We start from the raw sequence: 9,114 nt of genomic DNA on the forward strand, positions 1-9,114 counted from the left end.
GATGGTTTATCATTTTATTAGTTTGAACAGGTATGGGCAGCAGGGGTGTGTTCTGACAGCACATGTTGTCCATTACACTACAATGCACATGCTGCCCCAAGGTTGAAAATGAGTAAATAATGCCATCAATTAAACTAAAATCTGAAACCTAGCCTAGACTGCAGCTATAAATAAATCCTTAGATGTTTTCTGATTTAGTTAATACACAGTGACAATAAACAAACTAAGCTGATTCACAATGCTTCAGTAAATCAAAAATAGCATGAGTCGAATTGCTATCATTCCAACTGAAACTAATTGATGACGTATATCGACTCGACTATACTGATTATAACATAGAACAAACAGTCGACCAAACAAACATAAATAGGGCATAGACTGTTCTTGACAGATTTGCACGATACAGGGAAAAACCAGGCATTATTGATTCGACGATGTTAATCATATTGAAATATGTATACTACTATACGGATTCATCACAACAGAATAAACAAATCAACCAAATAGAAGGTCTTATGGAGATGAAGAACAACTGACAACAGAAATCCCAAAATAAACAAACAAACTAAATAAAAAGGCAGAAAAACTAATCTAGACTAAAATAGATAACAAAAGGGAGAAGTGAACAAACCAGAAAAGTTATAACACGGATGACCCAGGCCCGAGCTTGATTTGCCCATTTGAGGTCGGACAAATCCTAACCGAGGTGTTCTCGAACGAGAACACTTCGATTAGGATCTACTAGACCCCAAACTTTCGTTTATATCCAAACAGACCCCACAAATTCTTGTGTTCTAGGGTTCGATTCTTCAGATTTGGGGTTTTGGGATTTGTGGGTAGATTCAGACCAAACCAAGCCTGGTTTGGTCACGAGGGAGGTCAGGGGAGTGTCTAGTGTGGATTTGGGTTGGATTGATGTAGGTCGAGGTCCGGCTCGAATCTTCAAATGAAGATTCGAGATGGTGGGGGAGAATTCGAGACCCACGGTTAGTGGATCTGTGTTCAGGGGGTCGATGTGGTCCTAGGGTGTTAAGGTGGTGGTCACCGGCATCCTTGCCGCCGGGTTTATAGTGAGGGGAAAGGGGGCAGCGCTAGGGTTTGAGAGGAGGGGGCTCTGGGACGATGGTGAATAGTGGGTGAAGAGGGGGGTCTGGTTTAGGGCGTGGGGTGTTAGGTTAGGTTTATATATGGGTGGGTGGTTTAATCCTGGCCGTTGGATCAATCAAAATTGATGGCCAGGATTAGGGGAGCTTAGCAATACGGTATTGTTTGGTTGAGTAGGGGGTCGGTTTAAGACGGGAATGGGTCGGGTCATGAGGGAAGCCAAAGACCGTTGGATCAATGTAGATGAACGGCTCAGATCGAGGCGCAGATACGGCGTCGTTTGGGTTGTGCCTGGGCAGCCTGTGTTTGGACTGGGTCTGTGTTTTGGTTTTTGGCCTAATTTTGGGGCCCAATCCGATTTTTTCACAACTCTCTTTTATCTTTAATTACCAAAATTAAACGAAACTCCTAAATAAATTGTAAAATCAAAATAAAATAAAATTACACACATATTAGTTAACACCTATAATAATTAACACACAATTTAACATTAAATAAAAAATCACTCCATGTCCAGAGACATACATGCATATATTTTTGATTTTCTTTTTAACCAAATTATGGTTAATTAATTTCTAAATGTGCCATTAATTACTAAATGCATGCAACATGTATTTTTGTATTTTTGTTTACGGACAGAATGATTATCAAAATGTCACGCATATTCTCAAAATTGTACCCCAAGGAAAATCTTTTTTTATTTTTTATTTTGAATTATTTGGGAGTAATTCTCATAGAGAGCAAAAATCACGTGCTTACAATCTCTACTAAGTTAATTTATTGAATTCCTTGTTAAAGTTAATAGTTCATTCGATGTTGTACTTTAATTGAAAATGGTACTTTCTTTATTGAAATGATTTCTAAAAATAACTTCATCTTTTCTTGTTAAGTTCCTAATTGGTTTAGAAGTTGTACTCTACTTTATGTTATGTAAATCAGATTCCTTGAACATCTTAATTGCATTAGTTATGGGCCCTATGAACTGAATAACATGAGAACGTTGTTGTGTAAAGTGAGATAGATATATGTGGGCACTAGGTGTCGGGTTGTGCTAAAAGTTTGGTAATTGAGGTTATGATATGAGACATCGAGTTTGAGAGGGCTGGAAATTGTGAATCAGAAACGATATGATTTATTGAGCTGACATCGCCTTCCTTGGTTGAGTACATTTTTACTTGTTTGTGTTCCAACTATGTTGTTGTTAATTTATTTGGTTATCTTTTGTTTCCACCTATGTTTCTCTTTATTGTTTCTACTGATTGTAGTTTGTTCTTTCCCTGATGTTGATATTACTATGTCATTTCTAGGTTGATAGTTTATTATCAAATCCTGTTCAATTTATTTGACCAGTAGGTGTCTAGACTGTTCCTCGTCACTACCCCACCGAGGTTAGTCTTGATACTTACTGGGCACCGCTGTAGTGTGCCCATACTACATTTCTGTATATTTTTGTGTACAGATCCAGGTATTTGATCGGTAGTAGCTATGCGGGTCATTGCGGTGGAGACTCAAGGTAAACCTGCTACAGTATTCGCAGGCCTCGGAGTCACCTTCATTTGTACTTATTTCCATTTGTTCCTTGTTTCGGAGCAGTGATGTATTTATTTTGTATAACTACTCTTAGAAAGGCTTGTGACTTGTACCACCGGTTTTGAGAATTGTAATTTGTTTAGAGTAATTTGATTTAAAGTTAGTAAATATTAATGTTATTTCAGTTTATGCTAGGCTTACCTAGTTTAGAGACTAGGTGCCATCACGACTCCTTCGAAGGGGTTTTTGGGTCGTGACACATCCCCACAAAGTGTTCATCATCATGTGCAGGTAAAGGATTCTGCGTGATATCATGGGTGTCACTGTCTTGGATCACAATTAGTTTTTCCTGGATCATCTTTTCTATTTCTCTTTTCAAATCCCGACAGCTTTTAACATTGTGCCCCTGGGCATTGGAATAGTATTCACACCTTTTAGAAGGGTCAAAGCTTCTTACACGTGGGTCCACATGATTTGGAGGAATAGGTGCAATCATGTCATAATGCTTTAATTGCTCAAACAAGATTGCATAAGACTCTCCTATTGGTGTAAAATTATCTTTCAATCTTTGTTTCCCGTTATACCTCTGGCTTGGATGTGGGTTATAGGGCACTTGAAAATTTTGTGGAGGCTGGTGGAGATTTTGTGATGCTCGTGCTCGCCTTCTGGGGTGTTTTGGTGGCTGGACAACGTACTGAGGTGGAGCAACAGAGTATTGTGGGTTCTGAGGTGGATAGTACTACTCAGGGGAATCATCGCAAACCAGACGAGGCTGCTCATACCTTCGAGATGTTCTCCTGGGAGCTCTTTGCAACCCTGATGCCATCATGGTTTCTTCATCCTCCTGATTTGTGTTACAAAAATTATCAGATTCAATCTGGACAGCCTGAGTTGCGGCTCTGAGAACTGCTTGACTTATAATTCTTCCCATCTTAAGACCATTTTTAACCATTTCCCACATTTTGATTGCTTCCGAGAAGGATTTTCCCACTGCGGACATCATGTTTTGAAAATAATCTGGCTCTTGATCCTGAAGGAAGACAGTGATTAAATCGTGTTCGTCCATGGGTGGCTTAACTCTGGCCGCTTGCTCCCTCCATTTAATGGCATATTCCCTGAAACTTTCAGTTGGTTTCTTCTTCATGTTTGAAAGGGAATTGCGGTCTGGGGCGATATCAATGTTGTATTGGAACTATTTGACAAAGGCATGTGCCATGTCATCCCAGACATACCAGCGAGATGTGTCCTGATCCATAAACTATTTAGAGGCTACCCCCGTAAGGCTTTTCCCAAAATAAGCCATCAGTAATTCTTCATTTCTTCCCGCACCTCTTAGTTGATTGCAATATCTTTTCAGGTGGGCTATGAGGTCTCCATATCCATCATACTTTTTAAATTTAGGAGTCTTGAAATCAGACGGCAAGTGGACATCGGGGAACATACATAGATCCTTGAAGGCAATACTCTTTTGACCTGCCAACCCTTGCATGTTTTTCAACCGGTGTTCTAAGCTTTTCACTCTTTGGGTCATTTCTTCATGTTCCATCTTTCGGGTAGACTTCTCAATCTTTGCAGGAAGATTAAACAGGTACGAGTGGTACTCAGGAGAGCGAGAGTGTTCTTGTTGGGTAGCAAACTGTGACTCATGAGTTTTCCTCTGCACCATCGTCGGTTGTGGGACGGTGAAGACAGGCATAACAGTACTAGTTATCTGATTGGTTGTCAATGGCAAACTTTTGGATCGCACAACAGAAGTTCCAGCTGTAGTCGTACAGTTGGAATAACGATTGAACCCAAGTGGATAGGATTTACTAGACAATGAGATCGGCATGGCAGTAGTCGAGATGGGTATGAACTCTGGGAAACCATGAGAAGAAAAGGGCGGTCCTTGGTCATTGGCCCATGCTTGACACATTTCGGCCATTTGCTATTTCAGTATTCTATTTTCCTCAAACACAGTAGACTCTTGTTGAACCCTCTGACTCTGAGTCTCTTGAGCACGTGTAACAGCTTCGATGTTAGTTATCATTTTTCCGTGGATCTTGTGTTGTCCGCCTACCACAAACCGACCACCTCAAACTTTCTTCACAATTCAAACAAAAGACACAATATAATGGACTCAGTCAGTCCTTATTATTATCATCATTTTTCATTTTTGTTATACTTTCATTTTTTTATTTTTTTTGGTTGATCGAACCTGATGTGGGTTGTCTACGTATCATGTGAGAACATGAATCAGATCTTGCGTAGTTCAGGAACAATAGGAATAAAGTAAATAAACTAACTCTTTTTTTTGGATTTTGGACTTTTTCAAAAGAAAGACATATAAAGAAGAAAAAAAATATTTTTTTATTTCGATTTTTTTTTGTTTTTTTTTTTGAATTTCGAAAGAAAAACTACTAAAGAAGAAAAGAAATATTTTTTTTATTTTTGGGATTTGATTTTGAATTTATGAAAGAAATACTTCTAAAAAAAGAAATTATTTTTGAATCTTGAATTTTCTTTTCAATTTTCGAAAGGTGAATGAAAATATTTTTGGATTTTGAGAAGAAATTAAAAAAAAGTATTTTTGGATTTTTTTTAAAATTGGGGTCTAAAAGAAAAACTTTCTAAAGAAGGAAGTAAAGGAAAATACTTTTGGATTTTGTTTTGAAAATTGTGGGCCGGAACCGATGAGGTTTGCCTATGTATCTCACATCCGGTGATAATCAGACCCGCGTAGTTCGCCAGTTTTGACATAATTGGAAAAATATGATATTGACTCACTTTCATTTTTTGAAATACATTTTCCTTTCTTCTTTTTTTTCAAACATTTTAGTAGAGTTTCGAGGCATTTTCAAATACCGGGATTTTCAGAACCGGATGAATTCTCTATCCTACCTTACTCTTGGTTTTTCTGTTGTTTTCATTTCCTTAGCCGATTTTCAGAACCGGATAAATTCTCTATCCTACCTTACTCTTGGTTTTTCTGTTGTTTTCATTTCCTTAGCCGGTCAACATACAAGCCGAAGCAAATAAATGTACAAATAGCATGTAAGATGCATCAGGATGGTCATTCCTTTCGAGTACACCTGTCCTAGACGGACCCAACCCCTGTATTGAGTCCCCAAAGTAAAATGCACGTGATGCAAATAAACGTTCCTACTAGGGGTCCGGTATGAAGTTTTGTTATTTTAAGTTTAAACCTGGGGATGTGTTCTAGACCTAACTAACCCAAGCGGACAACTTGAGCCGAGGTGGGGGCAACGTACCGGGAGCATAAAAGTCTACTCGGCCTTGTTGCTGACCCAAGCCTCGTTCTATTTGGTATGACTTCTAACAAAAAGTGGGCCACGCATACGTGTGCACCATATTTTTAGAAGACTCAGAAGGGTGGCGTAAGAAGACATTTAAATACAGTTCAAATAATATCAAAACGGTAAATAAGCGGCAATTATCACATTAGGCCCACAAAATATAGTAATATCAACAATAAACAAAACCAAGTAAAAATCACAATAACAAGCTCGAATTCTTGAACCCTGTACCAGAGATTCTAGGTTCTTATCCTCAGCAGAGCTGTCACACCTCCTTTTTCTACCGCGAGAGGGGGTATAAGGGTGTTTTTTCCAATTTAAGTGATAATCGAAACGAGATTATTTATTAAATTCAGAGTCGCCACTTGGGATAGTTTATTGTGTCCCAAATCATCGGTTTAAAATCCCGAATCGAGGAAGATGACTCTATTTATGGTCTGCGAATACAGAAATCCAGGTAAGGAATTCTGTTAACCCGGGAGAAGGTATTAGATATTCTCGAGTTCCATGGTTTTAGCACGGTCGCTTTAATCATACCTGGCTTAATCAAATTGCTTAATTACTTATTTTAGAACCTATGTACATTTTTACCTTTTAGCGCTTTTAATTAAGAAATTATCCTAAAACGAGTCACGCGTACGTGTACTCATTTCGTTTGGCGCATCGAAAATCATGTCACACGTATGTGTCCATAATTAATCACGCATTATTATTATTAAGAAAATTTAGTCGAAGTTGCGCGAACGCATACTCCGATTTTATTTTTAAGATCGTAATTATGTCACGCGTACGTGTACACAACCACAATCGTATATTGAACGTGCCTAAAGCAAGCTACAGATATTCATCTTAGAAATCATAATCATGTTACGCGAACGTGTACATAATCACGATAATAAATTAAGTGACGCCTAAAAAAGTAAATTTGACCAACCGAAAACAAGAATAATCAAACTATCATTGTCAAACAAATGAATTAAAAAAGTCATCAATTTTAATGAATTGCTTACTTGTAAGAATTCATGTAACCAGCAATTAATTCAGAAACAACAACATTATGGGACAGATATAACAAAATGTACTCCAGTAGTATATGTCAATCACATTTTGTGTTTCTACTTTTCCAAACACCATATGCGAAAGAGTGTGTTGAGGCTTGTGAATTGTGAGGATGTAAATTAATCTACTAAGCCAGAATTAGCAATATACTCAAAATGAGTAGATGAACTCATTTCGACAATATCATAGGAACGAACAAATAATATCACAACTCAGTATGCTTCAAACCAACTTTAAACCACACACACAAGCTACTTACCAGGCAAACAATTAACAAAGACTAATTAAAGCACAGAATGTAGTAAATAGAATAGAAATGGACCTTTTGGCTAAAGATTCATTTATTATTTTGGAAATGAGAATCTCACAAACAAAATGATATGGCATCGCATTTACGAAAAGACTCTCGCGAAATGAAACAGAACTGTTGAACGGGAACCTCGTCGGCGGCGACCTCAAGCACAGAATTTTGTCGGGATTTATGGAGGATTCTGGAGCTGTTTCTTTGGTGAAAATGGCAACGTTTTGAGTCGTTGCTTTTGAAGGTTGTCGGGCTATTTTGTCGGTGTTTCTTGCTGGGTCTTAGTGGAGGAAAAGCTACTGATTTCAAGGAGATTTCATGGCTGAATTTTGTTGGATTCTAGGCTGGAAAACAGAGCTGGTTTTGAATGATTTTTGGACGAATTTGAGGGCTGTTTTTTGGTGCGTTTTGGGACTGTTCGGGGGATAGTTTTGGGTAGAAAATGACTATTTTTTTGTGCTGGTTTTGGGATAGCTTTGTGGCTAAAAAAAGGGTGGCATTTTTGTGGCAAAATGGCATGAGAAGATGAAGTTTTGGTGAGGAGTTGCTGCTGGTTTTGTTTGCGTAGGAAATTTTGGAGTTTTAAGGGTTGGAAAATAGCTGTGTATTGTGTTTTAATGATGTCTCATTGCTGTGATTTTTTGAAGAGGAAGAAGATGCTACCATTTTTGCGTGTGTTTCTGCTTTTGTGAGGTGGGGTGAGGCGCTGGAATTTTTGTAGTTGAGGGGTCCCTGTTCAGAGATGAAGGAATTGTGGCTGATTTCTTTTTTGTGGAGAAAGGGTGGGTTGCTGAAGCTTAAAGGAAATCTCAGGTGCTCACCCTCTTTATTGGAATTATTATGCTTGGGGAAAAAAATCATGTGGGCCCCTCTCTGGAATCAAAAAATGCTGAACAAAGCTATTTTTCTCAAAAAGAAACGTGAGTCCCATGTGAATTTGGATAGGAGAGAATAAAAATGGTCATGGAGAAAGCTAGGTGTCACAAAGCAATTGATCCTATAGAAAAGAATCTTTGTATAAGAGGAAATGACACGTAATGTGGAGCAAAAAAAGGGAAGGGAGACCACTAAAATATTCTTTCTTGATTTCTTTCGTTCCCTTCTTTCTTTGCTTCTTCCGTTCTTTTTCAAGATTTTTACTCTTTTTTCATTTTCTTTATTTTCTTATTTTGTTTCTTTTAAGGATTAATTTAAAATATAATTACACAAATTACTAATTATCTAGCACAATAAGTGATATTAAAAGAGAAAAGAAATAATCATATTAGACAAATCTATATTCTACATAGTATTTACTAAATACTTATAATTTAAAATCATACTAAACCAAGTAAAATATTTTTTGAGACTTTTCTTTTTATCTTTTATAAAAAATAACTAACTAGACAAAATATCAATAAGCTAAGACAAACATAATTTTAGTAGTTTTTTTTAATTTTTTTAAAGACAAAATAAAGAGAAAAGTTTAAAATAGTCAAAATAGTACCGTTAGACCTAAAACTAATATCTAACCACTAAACGTATAAAATTTCAAAGAGGGCCAAAAATTACATATCTATAGCCGCCTACCATATAAAGCCTCATAGGGAACCATCTAGATGTTTGACTGGTAACTGGTGTTGTAGGCAAACTCCGCCAAACGCAAGAACTGATCCCAAGAGCCTCCAAAGTCAATAACACAAGCGTGGAGTATATCCTCCAAAATCTGAATAATACACTCTGACTACCCATCCGTCTGAGGATAAAATGTTGTGCTCAACTCGACCCGTGTGCCCAACTCACACTGAACTGCCCTCTAGAAATGTGAGGTAAACTGTACCTCGG

The sequence above is a fragment of the Nicotiana sylvestris genome, chromosome 10 (genome assembly GCF_000393655.2).
Source record: "Nicotiana sylvestris chromosome 10, ASM39365v2, whole genome shotgun sequence".
Taxonomy (NCBI): Eukaryota; Viridiplantae; Streptophyta; class Magnoliopsida; order Solanales; family Solanaceae; genus Nicotiana; species Nicotiana sylvestris.